This window comes from Protomyctophum parallelum (genome assembly GCF_964188405.1).
Source record: "Protomyctophum parallelum genome assembly, chromosome: 4".
Taxonomy (NCBI): Eukaryota; Metazoa; Chordata; class Actinopteri; order Myctophiformes; family Myctophidae; genus Protomyctophum; species Protomyctophum parallelum.
The window spans coordinates 40,182,131-40,206,729 of NC_139700.1; the positions used below are offsets into that span (position 1 = coordinate 40,182,131).

At 44.8% G+C, this 24,599-nt stretch overlaps 1 protein-coding gene across 1 annotated transcript in view; it reads right to left on the reverse strand.

Annotated features, from left to right (window-relative positions):
* Positions 1-24,599, reverse strand: part of LOC310857715 (DENN domain-containing protein 2A) — a 65,498-nt gene that overhangs the window by 38,080 nt on the left and 2,819 nt on the right.

Below are 24,599 nucleotides of genomic sequence, written 5' to 3' on the forward strand. Positions count from 1 at the left end.
ATTATAGAGAGAGAGAGAGTGAGAGACCTGGGTGCGTTCCTGTGGTCTGGAAGTTCCGGGGACCCCCACACAGAGTTCACACCACTCAGTTCACACGGGTGTGATTTTAACCAACACACAGACTTAAAGGGTGTTCAATAGCATTGATTTATGAAAATAAAATTATCAAAAACCTCAACAATGGTCTACGATTTATAATGTTTCCAAACATGGACAGTATGAATGCAAATCCGTATACATTTCATGTCCAGGAGTCAAACCTTAAGTCTCCCACATGGGAGACCAATCATCTAGCGCTCTCCCAAGAGGCAATCCCTGCTTGGCCGGGGGATCTACTGCACTTAAGAGCTTCAGGCAGTACTACATGTCAACCCGTAGGTTTCCTACCACGAGTAGAGAGACCACCTCCAACCACTGCACATGTACCGGTTATTAACATACTCCATCATACAATTACCATTAGTTAAATTATTCATAGAAATAAAAATAATATGATATTCTCTTTACTATGCAAATTCCTAAAGAAGATATGTGAATATACCATGGACTGGCATGAACGATGACCTTAACCGAACCGAAGACACACTCTTAAGGCCCCTTTTCCACCAAAATAACTTTATTTGGTTCTAGAACTGGTTCCGTTCTTACTTTTTTATCACGACTCATATCACAGATGTGATCTTCCAACCTGAATGGTGACATGCCCACTTAATTGGTTCACACTTCAGGGCAAGAAACAAGTTGGTTCCAGTTCCGAACCAAGGTTTCTGACTGTAGTAGTAGGTGATCATACACAGAACAGCCTCTCCTTGCTGTGGCCTATATATGAAACCATGTCTCTCCCCACGCTGCCAAGAAGCAGACCTCACGGGCTGTGAGCTGTGTGTCCCCAAACTGCCAGTCCTCATCGTGTCAGTAATTGGAGGATACAGCTCAAGACAAAGCTTTAAAATGACGGCTGGCCCGCAACGGTAAACACGCACCAGGAATCAAGGATTCCAATGCCCATGTGGCATTGTGGAAAACCCAATGAAAATATCGGAATGGAAACTCCCCCGACCGTAATATAATTAAGCCCAATTAGGAAAACATCGACGGCATTCCAAGGCAGCAGGAGGAGAGGGCACTCGGTTCAACCCTTTTTTTTTTCCCCGAAGGAGAAAGTTGTTGACAAGCTATATCACGCACGATCTCTCGTTTCACTCACCAGAAACGATTTTATGGAACATTTTTCGAGACGACTGCAGCTCTTATTTAGTTTTTTGCACTTCACATCCCTCATGCGAGCTCCCATTCCATGCTAGAAAATGACTTCCTTAACCCATTAAGACCTCAGGCCGTTTCTACAAATGTCTGAATAAAATCTATGCTGCTACTGTATATGATAGTCGCTCAACTTTTTATTGCTTTAAAAATCTGTATATATATATTCAAAGATTTGCAAAAATTTCAAGATTTTTCAAAAATAGATCTGCAAGCTCATAGCGCGGCAGAAAAAGTACTATGAGCTTGTATATCTGCAATTTTTGAAAAATCGTGACGAACTATATATCAGCTAAACTCTAAAATGACGATGTTAATTCCCGGATTAAATGGGTTAATGTGCAAGTGCATGTGTGGGTGCGTGCATTTCCCTCTGTACTTACAGCCACGCCATGCCAAGGCAAGTGTGAGGGGACATTCTCGGCCCGTGTGAAATCATTACTTGGTCCATTTGTCAAAGTGTAATGAAACGAGACCCTGTTGGGGCGTATAGTGGTATACTGCCAGCCAAGAGGTCTCTCATCGCCCAACAAGAGCCCTGCATGGGCCATGGCAGTCAACGGCCAAGGCCTGTAAACACTGGGGGTTCAAGCTGCCCTGAGCGGGTATTGTGTGGTGTGTGTGCGTGTGTGTGCGTGCGTGTGCGTTCGTGTGTGTGGTATAGAAGAAGCCAGAGGGTCTTCTGGCCTCTGTTCTGGCACAGGTGTTGTTCTGGAAGCAGAGCCAACCGTCTGGTAGCGTTTTACTCACTCACTGTTTCACAATGTTCACCTTAACCCATTGAGACCACAGTGTATAGGCACCATTCACCTTGTTATCCCATTAGGACCTGCATGAGGCCCATTCATATTCTACCCATTAGGACCTGCATGAGGCCCATTCATATTCTACCCATTAGGACCTGCATGAGGCCCATTCATATTCTACCCATTAGGACCTGCATGAGGCCCATTCATATTCTACCCATTAGGACCTGCATGAGGCCCATTCATATTCTACCCATTAGGACCTGCATGAGGCCCATTCATATTCTACCCATTAGGACCTGCATGAGGCCCATTCATATTCTACCCATGCATTCTAAATCTGAAAACCTAGAAGTTCTCACACTCAAGATGTTTCTTTTCTCTTCAAAAATAGCAGATGTACAAACTTGTGGCGCGGCACGAAGTGACGCACGCCAAGCATGTGCACACGCGCACACACACTGTATACACACAGTATGTCGCGGGCGTGCCATACATACCAGTAAGACGCCCTGAGGGCGAGAAGGGCGTGCACGCATCCGCCTGGGTGACGGCAGACTGCTGGGCGAGCGCTGGCGTATTTGGCATGGGGGGGGGGGGGGTCAGTGTCTTGACTGTACAGGGTTTCATGAGGGCCCAGGTAGGGCCGGGCCTTAATTTTCGGGCCTGTTGAGAACTCAGAATAACTTTGGGGCGGGCCCGTCTAGTTTGAATGGACAGGTATCAGTCAAAAGGGAGACGAAGGGAGGATGGATGGGGAAGGATCGTGAGGGACTGACAGCCATGGTACATGGCGTGACAGATGGAACGACGGACGAAATGACGGACTGACATGTTTCGCAGATATTCATAGTAATCTGCGACCTATGGTCACAATTATATGCATGGTATGCCCACGACATAGTGTATACAGTGTGTGTATTATATATACAGTACTGGTATATGCATGTAACATATACAGTACATACCATACCTACCATCCATAGACCAACATATGGAGGGTTATGTGTTTGCACGCGTGTGTGTGTGTGTGTGTGTGTGTGTGTGTGTGTGTGTGTGTGTGTGTGTATGCATGTGTGAGAGAGAGAGAGAGAGAGAGAGAGAGAGAGAGAGAGAGAGAGAGAGAGAGAGAGAGAGAGAGAGAGAAACTCCAGCCAGATGTGTTGGAGGACTTTGGAGCTTTTGCAGGCCGTTAAACATTTCCTGAGCGCCAACGCACACACACCCACCCCTCTCTCTCAATAAAGCAGCATTAGCTAACTCTGACGCTTCCCTATCCCTCTCCCCCCTCTCTCCCCTCCCCTGCCCTGACGATGTAGGGAATGCAAGCCCAAATTGGTCTAAATTCCACACATTGTCGTCCCCTGAAGGCAGCAGCAGCACGGCAAGTCACAGAAGAAAATATGCCATAATTTTGGGTAGATTACGTAAAAAGCTAAACCAACTAAACTAAGCCCCTCCCTGGGCTAATGACATAATTGGCCCTCCGGGGCCTCGTGCTCTGAAGTGATTCTGGCCCTGCTTGTACTGTATAATTTTCTTTCTTTATGTTTTTGTCTGTTCTGGTATGAAGGGGATAAAGTATATACAGACTCTATGGAAAAGCCCTGCTCTCGTCTGACATTAGAGGTAAATGCAGTGCGGGGAGAAGCACTTCATTACAGAAGGAAAAGTATAGCAACACCACAATGTATACAGTAGATAAGTAAAAGTCTTGTATTGAAAAAAATGAAAAGTACAAAAGTATTGCTCTCAAAAGATGCTTAAGGTACCAAAATTTGGTGTATGCAGAATGTCCAACACTTATTTACTCAAGTTTTCAAAATTGGTCAAAATCATCTGAAAACAGATCTGCAAGTAACTGAGTAGTAACTGTGAAGCTGTGAAGTAACTGTAGTGGAGTAGGTTATAGTAGCTATATATACAGTACAGTACATACATTATTATAATGGTGCCTCCTGGTTAATCACTCCCATAATTGTCTCGCTCTGGCTTTTTTCCCTGTCTTTGTGCCTGTTGCCCCCCTCCCTACCCATTCAAGACCTAACACCCCCCAGATGGGGGGAGAGAGAGAGAGAGAGAGAGAGGAGGATGGTTGACATCAGTCCTCCTCCAGCCTTTAGGCCTAAATGATTTTCAGCTGTGAGCAGAGCAGGGGTCACATGTTTGATGGGAAACATCAACCAACCAACCACCACCCCCTCACCCACCCACCTTCTACTTACTTATTTTCACCCAACTGACACCCAACAGGGAAACTTAAAAAAGTTACAAAGAATCCCAAGAACAGAAATCCAGGGAGGAGGATAAAGCCTATTAGCCTATGCTTCTTCCGACTTCCGAACTTTTCTTCAGAAAGCTGGAGGTAATAGCAAATTAATTGGTAAACACAAATTGATGTAATTCAGAACTTCTGATGGTCAGTCTCAGAACCTTTTACTCAGAACTGGTGCAACTCCACATGGCCTGACTCTTTCCGGCATTGGAATGATTGTATTGGCCTTAAGACACTAAGTGCAACTCTCAAATTGTTTCAAGGACCTCCAGTATGGTAGCCTATATGTATTACGCCACGGACTCCCATAACTCTGAGAGTGTACAAATGGAACCAAATGGACTTATAAGGGTCCATTTGTACACTCTCAGAGTTACCGACCTGTAACGAATCCATTTGGTTCCTAACTATGGATAATTTAGTCGGGGACCCACTGTAAAACCCTCAAGGACCCCTGTCAGGTTCACCCACCGGACCCCACTTTAAAATCCACCGCTGTAGCGAACGTTTGCAGAAATGAGAACTGAAAAGAGAACTGTTTTTCGTTTGGTGTTTCAGACGAAGCAATGTTCTGCATCGGTACGGGAATGGAAGGCGAGAGAGCAAGCAGTGAAAGTGGATATTGTGACGGATAATACCAGTATACTGTTTCGCTGTGAAAATAGTACAGGGGTTTTATGAGTAGAAGCTGCACAATGTGTATAGTGCCCCCAAGGTCAGAACACATGGCTGCTCTGTGGGGAATGTAACGCAATTCTGCCTGGTATGATATTATAAACATATTATTCCTTATAAGGTTAGCCGCTCGGTATGTGAACAACACCGTGTCTCAGTTGTCGAGTTGAGTTGAACCACTTCAACCCTATATATTGTAACAATATTGACCCACACTTTTGCAGAGGTTGAGGTTGGATATCAGTTTGTTTGTTTTTTGTTTTTTACTTTTACCATATCTTTGGACATTTTGCAACCTATTAATAACATATTGTCCCCAAAATAGGGACACCAGGTTGAAAGTGTTTAAAATCCAAAACAGGATTAAAATTAAAATAGTAGCAGATCTACAAGTTCAAAATGCTCAGCTCAAAACATTTCTAGCTTTAAATGCGCCACGTCTGTGTGTCTGCGTGCGTGCCTGCGTGTGTACGGTTGTAATGCACGTAACTCGAGAACCGTTTGCCCCACCGACTTCCACACCCCGGTATCGAGTCGGTTGGACCCACGGTTCTCCAGAACCACCACAAAAGGCCCTGCTCAGGCTCTGCCAGTGCATGGGCCCAATCAGCCTAAATCCCCTCACCTGTGCAATTTCCAGTCTCTGCCTCAGCCAATTGATTGCCATGGCAACCCCACACCGGACAATTGATTACTTAACCACTCCACGTTTCACACTCAGTTTGCACTCTTCACACACAGGCAGACGTACTGGCAGTGGCAGATACAGATACAGATCTCCATGTGGGACACAGACAGATAGTTAAAACGGGTATTCCCAAGTTGCATCGCTCTCAAGTAGACCGATGGCCAACGGGCACGTACAGGTCTAGTTTATATAAATAAGAAAGTGACATTGTCTAGACTCTAGACTCTAGATCAGTGTTTCCCAAACGCTTTACCTCAAAACCCAACAGAGAAATGATCCAAACTAGTAAAAATAGCAGATTCAAGCTCACAATAATGGCACCATTTGTTTTCTAACAGATGGAGTTTCTTAGATTTTTCTTTAATTTATTCATGAAATAACCTTTTAATTAATGCATTTTTGGGGGGATGTTTTTCGACAATGTTTTGAAATAATAATAATAATTATTAAAAACTAAATGTATACAGGAAACAGAAACACAAATAAAGGGACTCATACAATGTGTTTGCGACCCACATATTGGTCCTGAGTCTGACCCACTGTTTGGGTCTAGATATTCTGTAGCATTATTCTGTAGCATACATGTCAATAACTGAAGTTGTCTCTTGCCCTACCTTTAAACATGTCTCTCCACCTTGTCTTTATTGTGATGCTATTCCTCTGTACTTATTTGCCATGTATCTGTAACTTGTACTGCTGTGCTGTCTCTGGCGCCTGAATTCCCCAATAACGGTATCTATCCATCTACCTCTGAGAGTGATTCCAGGAGCTTTTACGCAAACTATAGCCTAGAGCTTCCAGATGAATCTCCCTCCATTGAAGACTGTGTGTGAAGTAAGTTTCTCCACATCTTGTGAAAGCAGTAAACCTGGCAGCATGTCCAGTTTTACAACACTGGGGTTACTGAGGAAACTCTTGACTATAATAAGGCCTTTTGTCCCCCTGCAGCCCATTGTAATGCTGACCTCCGCTGAGCAAGATGGCCGCCAAAACAATGCTGCGGCCGAGGGAAGCCATCTGCTCCGGGCCAATAAAAACATCACAGGAAAGTATGACCTTGGTGACCTCTCAACTGGACACAGGTTTGAATCCCCGCCTTGGCCATGTGTGCTGTCAATGGACCTTGAGCAAGTCAATGAACCCTGAGTTATAAGACTTATATCGTCTCTGTTGGGTGGAAACCTCTTTCCATTTATGAAAAAAACCCACAAAAAGTTAAAATATGGAGATTAAGTTTCTGCCTGATAAAAGTTGGTTGACATGTTAGATGTAATGGATTCCTGACAGTAACAAGTGTCATACTCTCCTAGAAGATGCCATAATGTCTTGCCTATATTATGCCTGCATGTCAGCACAACACCCGTTCCACTGTGTATGCCACTGCAGTTGTTCAGAGCATACTGAACTAGTTGTGGCACTATTTCTTCCTTAAAACTATTCAACTCGTGTGTTTCCGTAGTAACAATAGAACCTTATTTACTCTAGTGTGTGTAAACCACCCAACATGGCTTGTCTTTCCTGCCCAGCATAAATTACGAACAAAGGTCGGCAACCACTATTATCTCAGTTTGCTTAAAAGGGAGTGTCTGGCAGAAACCTAAAACCTGTAGTTGTTTTGAATTACGGTAGCTAAAATATTAATTTAGACTATTTCATTTAACTATGTCATGTGAAATAAATACAATGTTACCACATATTAAAAGAATGTGAAAAAAACTGGATGATGATGAAAAGGAACTGGGATGATCAATGTAATACACAGCTAGTATAATCCAGTGGTTCTCAGACATATCCATGTCAAGGATCCCAAATGTATTTGACCGCACAACCCCATTTGAAAAGACCTTGTGCCACAGACCTAATTGGGAAGAAAAGGGGGGTAAAAAAATGTAATAAGAATGTTTCGAATGAGCTTGAACTTGTATATGGACGAATTTCATATAGTCGACTTATAGGGTTCAAGTAGTTAAAGTGATTTTGGTGCTATATTAACCCATTTTGCTGAGGACCAACTGAACCCTTCAAGGACCCCTGTGGGTCCTCAGACGCCACTTTATCCTGGTATAAGTCATCAGTCCAAAATGGATACTGAGAGCTGGTCGCCAATTACACGCAGCTAAAATACTAGACTCTATCATGACCAAAGTTTGTGAACGAAAATTGAGAGCATGGTCGCAGTTTCTTACAAAAAAATGACCTGCTTGTGCCAGTATTGCTACAGATGATTGATGGGATATACAACAATGGAGAGACCTATTGAAACATGCAGCTTTTTCTAAAAGCTGACGAAACCAAACCCCACTGCGTTAGCTGGAAGTTGGAACACAAACCGTTCACTCAATCCTTTCCATTGAAAATGATGGTGATAGAATTGCTGGATCTGAAAACATAAGTTTCCCACTGGCCATGTAACCTTTCACGCTGCAATGCATAACTTTCGGTGTGTGAATTAACATGTTATTTTGACTAACCTGTGTGGTACAACAGTACAACATCGTAACTGTTATTTTAACTTTTTGTGTATTTCCATAAATTAATGCCCTACTTGAGCGTCACACAAAATAATCAATAGTAGCACATCTACAGGCTCCTGAGCTTTTTGTATTTTTGTGGTATAACTGTGGTGGTTGAAGATGGTCATCCCTGTTCTTCTATTGATAAGTGTATGCTGTTTCCAGGTATGGGCTACTGGTTGACAAGTGCAATACCACGAAGCTCACGCAGAACATTTACTGTACCTCTGTACAAAACAGAGCTGTCTGCCTGCCTGTCTGTCTGTCTCAGACCACCAATAGAACTGGAACAACATGGAACATGGAAGGTATACGGACTAACAGCTGTAAGAGTGAGTGAGGACCATGACAGGGCTTAATTTGTTTTTGGCAATGGCTGTGGAGTGTGGCTGAGGAGTGAAGACCCATAACGAGACAAAAGCACCTGTGAATTCACTGTGAAAGCACGTGTGGGGTGAAACAGAGAGGAGACATCCAAAACAAACAAGACTGTTGTCTCAGGATGCACAGGCGCGCACACGCGCACACACACACACACACACACACACACACCCTCACACACACACACACACACACACACACACACAAACACACACACACACACACACACACACACACACACACACACACACACACACACACACACCTAGCAGCGACCTTATAGAGCTGACCCACACAGAGATAGCCCAGGTCATCCACAGGGCATCAGAGCCTAGCATCAGACAGTTGTATAACAAACCTAGCAGGAGATTCCTATCAGGAGATAGAGTAAGACAGAGGATTTGTGAAATGGACAGAACACGCATGTGGACATATATTCGTGTGTGTGTGTGTGTGTGTGTGTGTGTGTGTGTGTGTGTGTGTGTGTGTGCAACTGTGCATAGGAGGAACAGCGGGGCAGGTTTAAGCAATATTACATGAGAGGGGGTGGTGTAACGTCATTAATGCACGCCTGCGATGCTGCAGGCCGATATACAACAGTTACCCTTAAAACTAAGAAAATCACTGAAAAACATATATTTTTTAATGACAAATGTAGTCACTACGACCACAAATGTCCCAAGGAACTAGCTAGCCTAGACACCGAGTTTGTTGCGCTCTGGGAGAACAGAGCAGCTGAATTCTTTGTTTTGATTAGGTGTGGAGTGGTGCTAGTTTGAACCACGGCTAGAAGGCTGTTTCAACCAATCAGATTGCTTCCTCGAAACGACCTGTATAATGATCAGTAGACCAGCTTGACCACTTTAGCCTGGCTATACGATATTGTTATTGAATAGTGAAAATAGCATATCTACTGTACACACTCAAAACACAACATCATAAATCATGTAGATGAGCTATTTTTTATTTTTTTAAATGCTATATTTCTATTTTGAAATCTTTGCTATTCTTTCACATTTTCACCCATAATGATTGATGACATGTCCTAAATTGCTGTGTTGCAGGGTTGCTGTGGTCATGGCAGTGTTAGGGGAGGACAAAGGCTTCAGTTACAGTAGGAGTGGTTAAGAGAGAACCAAACAAATAGCAGGCAGAAACCTCTTATCTGCATACGTTTTTTTGTAAATCAACTTGACCATACCACAGCATCACACAAAAGCATCACAAGTAGCAGATCTTTGAGCTTGTAGATCTGCTACTTTGGCAGTTTTTTTTACTTTACTTTTTACTTTACTTGAGTAATTCCACTTTCCAATACTTCACTACATCTCAGAGACAAATATTGTACTTTTACTCCACGACATTTATTTGACAACTTTAGTTACTAGTTACATTGTAGGGTTATAATTACAAAATGTAGATCTGCTATTTTCAAATGATTTGTATATATTTTGGAAACTTGAAATGGGACATTGTGCATAATGTGCTATTACTTTTGGTACTTTAAGTACAGTTTGATGCCAATACTTACAATACATTTTGAATTCCGGACTTTTACTAGAGTATTTCTATATGGCAAATCGCAGTGTGTCAGTTCTAAAAGATCAGATTTAATAGCAGTGTTCACAGTCAGTCCTAAAGACAAATGGGATTGGCCTGCAGTAACTGTGAACAAAGACGACGAGTGAATGAGGTGTATCTGAAAAGTGACAAGAGCACCATGTGTGGTAAGGCTGTAAATAACGTGTTGATTCACAAAGAGTTGACACACTGTTTGTAAGTCTATACACAAATCACTCACATGCACATGCGCGCGCACACACACACACACACACACACACACTCACATGCACGCCTGCACGCGCGCACACACACACACACACACACACACACACACACACACACACACACACACACACACACACACACACACACACACACAGACAAATTATGTACACAAACACATGCACAGGCACACACAGGCTTTTCAAAGATGACCCTGTACTGCAGGGGTCATGACATGTGGGACAAAGACAATGTATAGGATTCACAATGACACAAACTCCTGGTGTCACACACACACACACACACACACACACACACACACACACACACACACACACACACACACACACACACACACACACACACACACACACACACACACACACACACACTTCCACCATGAACTTCAAATTCCATCTCCTCATCTCTCACTCTGATGAGAATATTGTGGTGGTGACCGCTGCAGCGTTCTGGACAGTTGCAGACACTAGACAGGTGCCATGGGGCTAATTGCTGCGAGTAGTTGCTTTGGAGTGGACTGGCCTTAAGTGTCGTGTTGTCGAGCACAAAGTAGATCTATAGAGCTTGACTTTATATATCGACTTTACACTATTCGCCGTACAGCGTAGCATACAGAACCACGGCCCCTCGCGGCTCCTCAAATACACACAAGGTACAATTCAAGCCTATTTTACTGTTAATGTTCGTTGAGTTTTAGCCTCATGGTGATGTGTGTGTGTGCATGTGTGCGTGTAGGTGGTAGTACTGTCCATGCTTCTATAACTCGTCGGGCCTCATCTGGCTCTAGGGGTTGGTTGTTGTCAGCAGCAGAGCTGTGTTGGCTTGCTTTGCACCCATAGTGCTTTGGAGGCCCGGCCGCCTCTCCCCCACAGCTGCTTCTCATAAAGATGTCATCCTGGACCCCCCCCCCCCGCCCCCCCACCCACCCACCCACCGCTCGCCTGTCCAGCTCTGCAGGAACAGCTAACACCATGACATCATCAGGCCCGTGGCTTTTTTTCTTATCCTTTTGTTTCTGTCATTTCCACATGCCGAAAAAGGACAAGGAATTAAGCACACTCACTCACTCACTCACATGCGTGCACACGCGCACACTCACACGTGCACAGAGACGAAGAGTCCCCCCCCCGCGCGAGCACGCACGTGCACACACACACACACACACTCTGCCCGACAACAATTGATTCATAGTGATAGTTTGCAATGCATGGTGAGCACAACCAACGCCAACACATGGGGCTGCCCCAACAGGGAGGTCTTCCAGTTCCCCCCACATGAAGACGACAAGACGGACGACAGGACAGAATCTGAAATAGCTTGACTGCAAGAGTAGGGAGGAGAGAGGGAAAGAAAATAAGAAGAAATCTTTCATATTTTCTCTTCTCTCTCTCTCTCTCTCTCTCTCTCCCTGCACCCAGAGTGATTGCAGGGCCCTACGTACAAGATGTGGTTGTCTTTAGCAGCATGTAGTTGAAGCTTCGCCTGCAATCAATTTAACACTGCTGCCGCTTCACGTTTAGCCAGCTCTCTCTGGAATAGCAAACTTGGCTGCAATGCCCCTTCTCTCACTTTTACTCTCCCCCCTCTCTCTCTCTCTTTCTCTCTCTCTCTCTCCCACACCGTCTCTAACTCTGAATCAAACAGAGAGAAATATGACGGGGTGCCTCAAGTGGAGGAAGGGGAGGAGGAGGAGGAGCAATGGGTGACGGGGTGGGTTTCTAATCCCTGTGGTCGGCCTTCTCTTTCACTCTCCACTGCAGCGTCAACTCACATTCCTATTTAGTTCTGAAGCGAGGGCTTTATTCACATGCAGCCAACGTACTCGCTTTGGTGTAGACTATAGAAAGTACAACCAGGTCCATTTTACTAAGCATAGAGGGTTTAAGTGGTCGAGGCTGCAGGATGAAGTTGCAGCGTCTGACACGAAGTGAAACTAAAGGGTTTGACTGAGTGATGTGCAGGCTTTAACAGGGATTTGCTTGGTTCCTGATGAGGAGAAGGGTGGTATAGTGGTGGTGTTTGAAACGAGAGATGTTGGTGAAGGCCATGGAGGGAGACTGCAGGAGGATGTATGTGTATGTAATGGAAATATAATACATAATGGAATCTTATCTCCACTCAGCAGAGTACTGTATGTCTCACTCTCACTTTATACTGTATCTCTTTTCTCTCAGTTTCTTTCTGCCTGACCTTCTTTCTCCATCTCTCTCTCTCTCTCTCTCTCTCTCTCTCTCTGTGTCCATGTTCAGTCCCCCTGCTGCTTTCCCAAGCTGATTTCATAGCCGTGCCTTGGATAAGAGCCAGGAGTCCAACCCTGTGTGTGTGTGTGTGTGTGTGTGTGTGTGTGTGTGTGTGTGTGTGTGAGTGTGTGTGTGTGCGTGAGAGAGAGAGAGACAGAGAGAGGGAGTTGCATATGCAGAGCGCTACAAAACCTGGATCCTCTCTCACACTATTTGTGCCACATACCATGTTTTGCCTCAGTCCTTTCTTCACGTCTATCGCTGTGCTCTATCTTCTCGTTCCGTTGCACACACATTACTCCTAGCGTAAACGGACAGTGCTTATCTGGTGCCCCATATCGTAGTGGAGAGAGACCTCAGGGATTGGTCCTCGACTGGCCTTGTTGTTGCAGGGCTCCTCTGACGTATACAGTACTGCTTGTAAACATCGCTATCATCACTTTTGGTCCTGAAGGACCTGCTGTATGGCACACTGGCACAGCACGCACACGCACACGCACACGCACACGCACACGCACACGCACACACACACACACACACACACACACACACACACACACACACACACACACACACACACACACACACACACACACACACACTACTTGATCATGCTACAGCATGATTCCAACCTTTTTCATATAAAGGTCCATTACAGTATGTATTCAGCATTTGAGCCATGGATCACCAATTGATGAGATTCAGCCTTGCAGACCCAAACCTAAAGAATATCTCCATGCTGTATTGATGTTGATAGTTGATACCATACAGTAGGAGAAATAACAGGCAAACATTGATCAAAATAACAATTCTTCTACATTATCTAAATGTGTAGACTTGTGTAAGAAGTAATGAATATGTTTAACAATAATTTAACTCTTGAGAGTGTAAAATGAAACCAAATGGACCTGTAAGGGTAACCACTGGTTGACAACCACTGTGCTAGTCTGCTAGAGTATCACACAACAGCATGGAAAGTTGCAGATCCACAAGCTCGTATTGAGCTTGTGGGCTTGAATCCTTGAATACATGTGAGGAAGGGACCCCTGGTGGTCCCCGCACCAGACATTGAGAAACATTACTACTGTATCGCCTCATTCATAACTGCACTAAACCACAATAACCCTAACTCCAAGCCTAAAGGAACACATAATTTGAGACCGTTGATGACTATGATTCATATATAAGTGCCGACCATTTTCCAAAGCGTCTCATATATCGTTTGATTTTCAAGGAAGCCACACATTCCATTAATTTCAGTACAGTATTGTAATTAACATGCAGGGAAAAAGATTAGTCCAGGCAAGCATTTTACTGTGGTTAAATCAAACAGACTGATACTGGAAATTTGCAAGGCCTAATTTATCCAAAAACGCAAGACAGCCTACAATTCACAGTCATCACAGACTGAATAAATTAACATAAATAAATATCAGAAACATTACAAAGCCACCTCCCCTATCTGTGCTGTCAAGCCGCAGTCTGTATAGCCTATATGTGGGTCGGTCAGTTTGTGTGTGTGTGTCTGTTGTGTCTGTAGCAGCAGCTAGATCTCACAAATGTAGAGTCATATCAAAGCACCTCATGCACATTGGAGCTATAAAGATGTCCCCAGTTCCCACATGTTCCCAATTCTTAGATTAAGTGATTTGAAATTGGAATCAACATGTCTTTACAACAACCCAGGGGCCATGGTTTTGATGTCAGGACTTAACTGCACTCTGTTCAGCGGGGGGATCGCCTCCCCCCTCCTGCTATTCCCCCGACCTTTCCCTGTCCCTCCATTGTTATGCGAGAAGGATGGATGCGAGACAACATCAGAATGAGGTTAGCCACAGCGGCAGACAGGATGCCACAAAACAATTAATTTCTCCCTTCGTGTTCCTTTTCTTATCAGTCCATTCTAAATATAACGCCAGCATCTATTGTCACACTACTAACACCCCATGTATAGCGTTTCTTGTTATTGTGGCTTTCTGTATACAGCTGAAAGCCCGCCGAGGCTGGAGCGGTCCTCCACACAGCTATTCCCCCGGGAGCTGTAAGAACCAGGCCAAGATATTACCTCAGAAAATGCATAAACAAACAGTACAGTAATTACAAGCGGAGTCCAGAGAGAAACCCGCTGCACTAGAGGTAATTATGGATGGTACATGGACGTAAACAAGCTATTTTCTTGTTTTCCCTTTTGTTTCTTGAGGGCATGGACTCACGGACTGACAGGAAGTGCAGTGTCAGGAAGTCGGTTCAGCATGGGGTTCCATGGGCTCCCATGAAGGGAGCAAATGCATATTGTTGCTGTTTTGGTAAATGCATGCCTTTACACAAAAGTATCAACAGTATAGCAGATCTACAAGTGACGCGTTTTGAGCTTCTTGAGCAATTTCAAGAACGCACAAGAACACATTTGCAGTCTTGGGAAGAATATTCTACAGTTCTTCTTCGGTTAACTTGCCGGGAATGTTCAGAGAAGGTAACCAACGATGGAGCCAAAGATCTTTCTAGTTTGGGGTGGACGTAGTCGGGCAATGAATGATTATTCAGTTACAGTTCCCCCGCACAAGCTAGTTTTTTACATTTGACTTTCACACGATACCTCTTGCCAACCAGTAGTGGACCTACAGCAGTGGTTCCCAAACCTTTTCATGTCAAGGACCCCCAAATCAACATTTATTAGGCCACGGACCCCCCATTTGAAAACATATGCCAGTGACCCCGATAAGGGAGGATGTTTACAGCTCCAGCAGTGATTCCGAAACATATTAATTTCAAGGACCCCCCAGTTTCACACGCATTATGCCACGGATCCCCGATTTAATGTCATTTCTATCTCTGGTACCTCCATTTATATTGTAAAACCACTGTTAATTTAACTCTGAGAGTACAAATGGAACCAAATGGTTCCATTTGTACACTCTCTGAGTTACAGACCCATAAGGGTCCATTTGGTTACAAATTATCATTTAGCTGGGTCCCCCCTGGAACTCCCTCAAGTACCTCTGGGGGTCCCCGGACCCTACTTTGGGAACCACTGACCTACAGGACCAAAAAATGGAAACGTCTCAATGGAAAAGGAGGGAGACAAATTACAACCACACCAGTGGTACAAAAAGTAATGAATTGCTGCTTTAACTTGATCTCCTTCCCAAGGAAGCAAGCCCATTCTTTGTGTTCTTGGAACTGAGGAACGGAATTGAGAAAGAACTCTGGAGCCCTTTTGTTGATAAATATGACAGCTTCGACCAGTACAAGGTCAGTAGTGGCAGAGAAACAACGGAAAACTGTCGTACAGAGTCAGCAAAAACGTCTCCCGTCTCCCTCTCTGTCCCTCCCCACCTGTCAGGATGTACAAACGGCCATTCCAAGGCTGTTTCACCACAGGCGTTTAATAGGAGGGTTCCCCTTCCCTTTGGAGTTTGTGGCTTTCGTGCCACATCCCACTGACTCTGGAAATGGTGCGGCTAGCAGGCTAACGATGCGCTTAACACTTTGCTAGCGATAAGCCTGTCTCAAAAACAGAGAAAGCCACAGGCACAAAGGGCCTGATAAGAGGTGATACTGATATGAGTACATAATAATTTAAGCAGACTTGGAGATGCCTTCGAGGGGAAGCAGAGCTTCTTTTGAAGCCTTGAAGACTTGTTTTGCTTAGATAAGACGTAAATACATTATTCACAGCAGTGGCTGCTGCTCAATGACAAGAATTAGAGACTTGAGGTAGCTAGAAAGCAGAGCAGAGAAGAGGAAATGAAGAGAAGAGAAAATGGAAGGTCTGGTCAGATGGAAAGAGGAGAATCCATTGGAGAAGGAGAGCAAGCTAATCTCTCTCTTCCATCTGAAAGAGGGTGTCATGTTACACCTCCTGACCTATAGTCTATGTCTATGTCCCTCTTCCCTACCAGTGGTGGAAAGTAACTAAGTACTTTTACTCAACTAATGTACTTTTTCAACCTATCTTCATAGTTCCTCACAAATGCTCATTATAATGGCACCATTTCTATCTTCAGGTTTGGTCATTTCAAAACAGGATTTCAAGCTTTTCTCTTTTAATGCAACATGTTTCCATGAATAGAAAGGATGTACAGTTGTTACTATTAGCTTTGGAATCCCCATCGATGATGTCATTGGTAGACAGGTTTCAGAACCGTCCACAGCCCACCAATGAGACACAGAGTGAACATTCAGAAATGGTCTGTCGGGTTCCATTTCCAAAAATGCAAAAGAAAGATATATGCAAGCTCAAAACGTGTCGCTTCGCATCGCGTCTTGAGCTTGTAGATCTACTTCTACAATACTTTTGATGCTTTTGTGTGAAGCGGTAGTATGGTCAAGACCTATAGGCTGTAGTGTATCAGCGGAAGTAGCTGGATTTTGGCGGAAATACCGCTCAAGGAAATTACGTTGACGCTTTACAAATCTGTTTACATTCTCCGTGAATGAAACAAGTGTTGTGATTGGTCGAAAAATATGGTATCAAGGGAAATACATCTGATGGGTGTTCCGGCCGGACACTTCCGGCGATATACTCTCTGCCTTAAGACCGTGACCAGGCTTTTCTCTTCGCAGATGAATAAGGCTGGGACCGAGGCTAGGTCAAGTAGTTGGGCATTCATTTACGATATAGCCGTGGTTCTCAAAAGTGGGGTCCGGAGACCCCCAGGAGTCCTTGGGGGGGATACCAGGGGATCTCCAGCAAAAGTAGTTAATATACAGTAACAGTATCATCACAATAATTTTAACCACATTATCCATGTACATAATGGATATTCAAAAAGCTCACAGTGCGTCACTCCGTGCCGCGCTGCAGGCTTGCACATCTGCTATTTCTGAACGTTTTATTTTAAAGATATCAAATTCGTTTTCAAGTTTTGAATAATTTAGCCTTTTTTTTTTCTCTTCTGCTCTTCTCTTACGGGGTTCCCATCCCTGGCAACAAAACATTTTCAACTGAGGGTTCACGGCCAAGTAAAACATATCAGTTTGGGGGTGCTTTACCAGAAAAAGTGTGAGAACCGCTGCTGCATATACAGCGCTCAGCACCGTGTCTCATCCCAATCTGCTCCCAATTACACACTGGCTCCAGCGAGCCAGCGAGCAGGGATGCTGCCAGTTAGTTCCTGGGCCTGCCTGATCTTACATAGTTCCCCCTCTGACCTACATTAAACCCGTCCCACTGTGTCCTGCTCCTGCCTCGCTCTGACACGTCCAGAAACCTACACACACTTCACTTATTGGTACAGCTGCAGCCCAACTCGCTGACTGACAACCTTGGCCGGCCGCGACAACTTCCAACGAGGCAATATTGTTATAACGAGGCCCAGGCTAAAGATAAGATAGAGCAGTGGTTCTCAAACGTTTTGATGTCAAGGAACCCCGAAATGATATATGACAAGGTTTTGTAACAGGGGGCCCCAAAAATAGAAGATTTGTGAAATTATTCAACATTTTTTGTGCATATTTGAATATCAGCTTCACAATAAAACACAATTTGTCATCATCCATTCACATGTTTTTGCAATTCATACATACAATAAACGTTAGCTATCCTGCTAAGCAGCTAAGGCCATGTCATAATGGGTGACATTTGGCAAAAGTAGCTGATCAGCTTGTAGATCTGCTATTTTTGGTGAAGAGATTTGGTGGTCAACTAAGTTTATAGGCCGGGTTTGAGTGCTTTTAAACCTTCTAAAGCTGAAACTCTGGCCAGACACAAAACGCTGTTGTAGGTGCACCTGTGTTCGGAACAGCACATCTAGAGTCATAATAAATCACGCAGTGTCAGGCCATTACCAAGAACACTGGCTTGCCAAATAAGAGAAAGCAATGGAGGTTGCCAGGAATGGACTCGTTGCTTGAAAGGCTAGGCTACATTTCTAAGTGTGAGAGGGGTATCATAGCCAGTGGTGGATAGTAAACTAAATACATTTACGCAAGTACTGTACTGGTTTTTCGGCACTATTTGAAAACCTTAGCTATCGATTATTATTACCAAACAAACATTAACCAATTAAGCCCTTTAGCTCTGGTCCAGTTACGCTCCACTTCCTGCGCTCGCATGAAATGCTCACAGCTTGTTGACTTCTGCAAAAATCAAAGAGTGCTCAGAGTGCATCCACTAGGGAAAGTATAGACTTTCTTCTCCACAAAAGTGCCTTTGTATTGGTGAGTAGCGAATTCGTAATAGGACAGGTCATGAAACAAAACAAAACACAGGAGCATGTGTACACATGTACTGTAGACACACTTACGCATGAGCACATATCGATGCTGCAGAAACATCTTATCTCAATATTTTAACTTTTTCTGCCATACTTGATCATACTACAGCGTCACATAAAAGTAGCAGGACGAGATTCGACCTTGTATCGATCTGCTACTTTTGCTGCTTTTGAATTTGAATCCTGAAAAAGTTTTGGACATAATGACGTTTCCACCCGACAGAGACGATATGCATGTGTGCACGCATGCAGTGCCAAGATGTATAATGTTTCATCATGCATCCCAGACAGGGGAAACCAGGCGTGTCTTTCTTTACACCTGAAGGCTTAGACAATGTCCGTCCACAATCCCGACAATAACCAGGGGAGCCTGGTTGGTTGGTTCTACAGGTGTGTGAGAGTCATATAATACTCTCATACTAACTGGAATTCAAGCTGAGAAGCTGAGAAGACGTTGGACTGAGGGGCAGTATTTTGAGACCACATTGTGTTGTTGGGTTGTATTAATGACAATCCTTTTTCCCCCCTCTCTGAACTATAGGACTGAACAGAGAGTCGTGGTGGAGGCCATACGGATCCCTTCCACAATAACCTGGGCTGCTTCAACACACTAACATTATTCTCTGAGCCCCGGATCCAATTTCTCCTCCTAGCCACAGCCTCGCAGCTGAACTCAGCTGCCAAAAAATCCTCCTCTCGGCTCCATCTTCCTGTCCGTCCCGTCCCCCCCCCCCCCCCCCCTCACATTGTGAGCCTGAGAACTCCTACCAGCCACCCCCCTACCCCCCCAGTCCCCAAACTCATCCCTGCACCCCTTGTGTGCCTGTGCCGAAACAGATTTTTATAATTCTCTCCCCCCACCCCCCACAAAAAAAGAAAGAAAGAATAAAATCCCAGGGGAGCTCGGCAAAGGCGAGAGCTTGGGAAAGTGCTCTTCCGGAGTGTAAACTCCAGAGGCGAGCTGAGCGATCATTTCTGACCTCCACACACCCTGTGACCGACAACTGTGAGTAGGAGCCAGGCCGAGGCAAGCTAGCAGACATTAAACAATTGGTGAGTGAAATGGGAGAGGGCCTTTTTCTTTATTAGCCCCCTCTGAAACAAGCCAAACTAAACATGTACATTTCCATCCTGGCCTGCACTGTACGGAGTGTACAGTACGCATGCACTGTACGGAGTGCATGCACACCATCCAGGGTTCCCAGGGGCCCCCCATCAAAATGCAGTAAAACACTGTAAAAATATAAGAATTCATGGCAAGGTCCGCCAAATTAATATGTAGTTGGATACGGACTGCCATCTGAAATTATTTTGTGCAGGGACCCGAATATTTATTATATAATTATTTGTGATGTTAAATATATTCCAGACATTGCAAATTTGATCATGTTAGGCCATAGGGTGCAAATTTCAAATTGTACTACTACAAATAAAATACTGTTAACATTGAGTGACTGCAGTTTCTTCCAGCGGGGAAATGTCCCTTTAACTTATTTTGTTGGGGGGACCCCTGGAACCCCCTGAAGGACCCCCGTGGGTCCCATGGACCCCACTTTGAGAACCCCCGAGCTAGAGCAGCTAGCTGTTAGTATGTGTGATCACGTGACCTCGTACAAGTCCAAGGATGAGTTCCAGATATGGAAACTTGTTAATTGTATATAATCATAGCATTTACTTGGAACCGGATCGGAGGTCTACTGTACACTCTACAGTACGTCAATCACGTGATGATCGAGCATTTTGGACTGTTGTCGTCACTCTCTCTTTACATGGTTCTGGGTGTAATAATCCAGATTAACTGAAAACACCTGCAGGGCCATTGGGAAAGTCATCAAAGGGATATTGTTCTGCTAACTTTTTCTTCTAAGCTTTCCTCTGAAACGGAGGCGCGAGAGGAACTTAATTGTTTTTTTTTCTTCATTTCATTTCAAGCCTTTAATGTCTGACGTGATTCAAATCCGTCTTAATGGAAAAGAAAAAGATAATGAATGAGGGTGAAGACGTTTGCTTGCTAAAGGGGAGACTGGTATTAAGCAAGACATGGAATAAACAAGTGCCTTTAACTTTATACGAACCTATAGGACAAGTAAAAGCAAGGAGGATGGAAGAGGAGAAAAAACAAGAGAGAAGAGTGTTCACACATGACTTGCTCCGTGCGTTCTCTTTGGTTGCGGGGAGGACATCCCAGATGCTTTGATGGTTTCTGGTCTCAAGGTTTTTCCATATATCAAATCGCACACTGCATGCAAAAAAGTAACCCTTTAGCAAAAACATGCTATAACATTTTCCCATTTCGCTTGGAATGCCCGCATCAGAACATGGCAGCCTCGGACTAAGACTCTTGTAGCTGTGTCCTCGACATGCCACATTAAAATGGCATTACAGCCACATCAGAGGTGGTTGCCAGATCTGCTTCCAAGTGAACACATTCCTTCCAGACAAGACCCTAACCCCGCCACTGAGGTTCCCCTAACCATGTTATGATGGTTACCAAGTGTTGAATGTGTGTGTGTGTGTGTGTGTGTGTGTGTGTGTGTGTGCGTGCGTGTGCGCATGCCCAGCTAAAACATCTATGTGCTCATAAGTACAGTAATACTAAATGTGTATGTGTGTGTGTGACGTGTGTGTCCAAGCGTGTCTATAAGCATGCATTACGTGCGTGTTCCACATGCACAAACCGCACAGTGCCAGCGGGCATGCGCTGCAAAGCCACACCAAGCCCTGCAGCATGGAGGCCCTGCACAGAGTTCGTCATCGCTGGTTTAGCCCTGGCTTTAGCAGAGAGGCCACATCTAACATCATCCAGTCTCCTCCTCCCCTTAGGGGAGGAACTGCACCCTGCCTCCACCAGAACCGGGGCCTAGTATATAGTGTCTAGTGCAAACAGCACAGCGGGACGGGGATTTGCTCTTGTCATGTCTTGTTAAATGTCCTAATTGGAATAACAGCGGCGCGTTTCCCCTGCAGCCACAGTTTGATGCGCTTTTAAACGTGTACACGGGGAGAGAGAGAACGAGACTCTTAAACAGACCCAGCCAGCTATACAGCCAGCCAGCCAAGGCCCAGTGACAGCCTGCCAGCGATGGTCTGGGAGAAAACTTTAAGCTGTGTGTGTGCGTGTGTGTGTGTGCACTGTGCGCGCATACGTGCGTGTGTTACTTTGCATAATGATATTGCATCCATTAATTGCATCGCCTGTGAATCCATATGTTTATATTTGTGCAATGGCATGCATTGTTGTCCATGGATCTGCTGTGCGCGCATGTGTGTGTGTGTGTGTGTGTGTGTGTGTGTGTGTGTGTTTGTGTGTGTGCGTGTGTGTGCATTGCCTGTGAATCCATATGTTTATTTGTGCAATGGCATGCATTGTTGTCCATGGATCTGCTGCGCGCATGTGTGTGTGTGTGTGTGTGTGTGTGTGTGTGTGTGTGTGTGTGTGTGTGTGTGCCTGCGTGCGTGCCTGCGTGCATGCATGCATGCGTGCGTGTCATCAGGAGGGCGGTATCGGCGAGCCTTTGATAATGACTAAAAACATGGCTCTGGACCAGCGTCTCAGACAATAATGTCCTCCCAGCATTCATTCATTCTCTGGGCAGGAAGAGTTCCTCTGCCGTCGCCACGGGACGGAATTCTTTCTCCGCCGTGTCGCCGTGGCGACAGCAGCAGCCCGGCTATGGGAGGGACACGGCCCTTAGTCACGGGGGAGCCCTGTGGAGAGCCGGTCAAAAGCTGGTTCCTGTAAGAGGGAGGTGGGAGGAGAAAGGTCCCCCTGAAGCCCTCCTGTCACTGTTCAAAGCTCAGAACAATGGAGGTGACAGATGTCACTGACTGCGCGCACATGAGCGCGCACACACACACACACACACACACACACACACACATACCGATACACAAGTACAATACAAAGTCACAAAAGGGCACAAACACATGTGAGAATATATCCATGGTCACAGATAAAAATATGTGTTCACAGACACAAACAAAACCACACACACACACACACACACACACACACACACACACACACACACACACACACACACACACACACACACACACATATGCACACCTGTGTGTGCATATGTAGAGATACATACTGTACAGCTTAGGTTGGTATAGATATATGCAAACACAATACAAAGGCTTCTCACAACACAATCCATCAGTGATTCATTCATTTTGTCTTTCTGGGAACTGGATCCCATGGTGTCAATTAGAAGAGTGAAACTGCTCCGGACTCCGGTTCCTTCCTGGGTGACTTGGTGCTCTTGTGACTCATACCAATCACACAGAGACATTTATCTACCAATCACACAGAGACAATTACCCCATGCAACATTTTTCCAGAAAAACAAGTGATTCAGTTGAGAGAAATGATATATTTGACACGACACTAAACATCTATGTTTCTGTCGGGCAGAATGCTACGATCTCCTACTTGATCCCACTTCAGCGTCACACAAAAGCATCAAAGGTAGCACATTTTTAGCTTGTCGGTCTGCTACTACGATCTGCTAGTTTGAGTTTCCTCTCGCTCTCTCTTCCCCCCCCCCCCCCCCCCCCCCGCCCAAAATAAAAGTTTACAATGCACAATTGTAGAACATTCTCTCAGTCTCAGCTGGGATTTAAGGCTGGATGGCTCTTTCAAGTGCTGGTATTTTTGTGCGTGTGTGTCTGTGTGCGTACGTGTTAGAGAGAATTGCTTGCGCAGGGAGAGGACAGGAGAGAGAACGAGAGAATGCTGCTGTGCTATGTTGCATTTATTATTCCTCGACTTTTGTCTATCAGTAAATAGTCAGGACAAGTAATAGTGACGGGTCGGACGAGTTTGGGTAGGCTTCAGATGCAATTATCGCGGGTTTGGGTGTACCTGTCAACACTAGCAAAAAACTAAACTCGGGTCATTGATTAAAACAGAGGGTCGGGTATAGGATGGTCTCTCAGAACAGGTTGGTTGGGTCAAGTTTAACCACTTAACCCCCAGGATCCGTATTCAAGGCTAAACCTTTTCTACAAACTCTCCACACGTCACGTCGTGAGGCATTTTCAGTAAAAAAAACAAATTCAATGTAGAGCGAAAACAGAAAGGATACTAGTATAAAGCCCTGAGGGACTTGAACCCTATTCTGGGGCAAACACTTTGGGATGCATTGTGAACTTGTAAATCAGCAATGTTTGGCAAAGAGATTTTGGTGTACATTTTCAAAAAGAGCCAACCAAGTACGTACAGTGTAAATCAGGTTTGTTTAAGGTCTATGTGGTTAGGATGTATGACATTTACTCTGTTCTGAGTGCCAGTGACCTCCTTAAGAGCTCTGATAATTGCCTAAATTATAGCGCCCCTTAAAAAATAAAATTAGACAATGTTCTCAGAGTGAATGTGTGAGCATCGATGTAAGCGTCACGCATACACAATTTACCAATGCAGTCAACATTGTATCACAACGGCCAGCCAGCCAGATAGCCAGGGGACGAATGCCCCTTATCCAAGGAATGTAAACAACTCGCTCAATCAGACAGACTGTTGAGTGTGTGATAGCAGCACATACACGCACTCACACACACGTGCACTCACACACACACACACACACGCACACGCACACGCACACACACACACACACACACACACACACACACACACACGTGCCAGGCTCTACACCACACCAGAGCACCTTTTTTACAAGACCACAGCCCGTCTTACTGCAAACTTTGCAACTGGCAGTCAGACAGATAGTCCCTGACCCTCTATCTCTCTAAGTCCATAAACTGTGTTTCTCCACATCCCCGTAGAGGA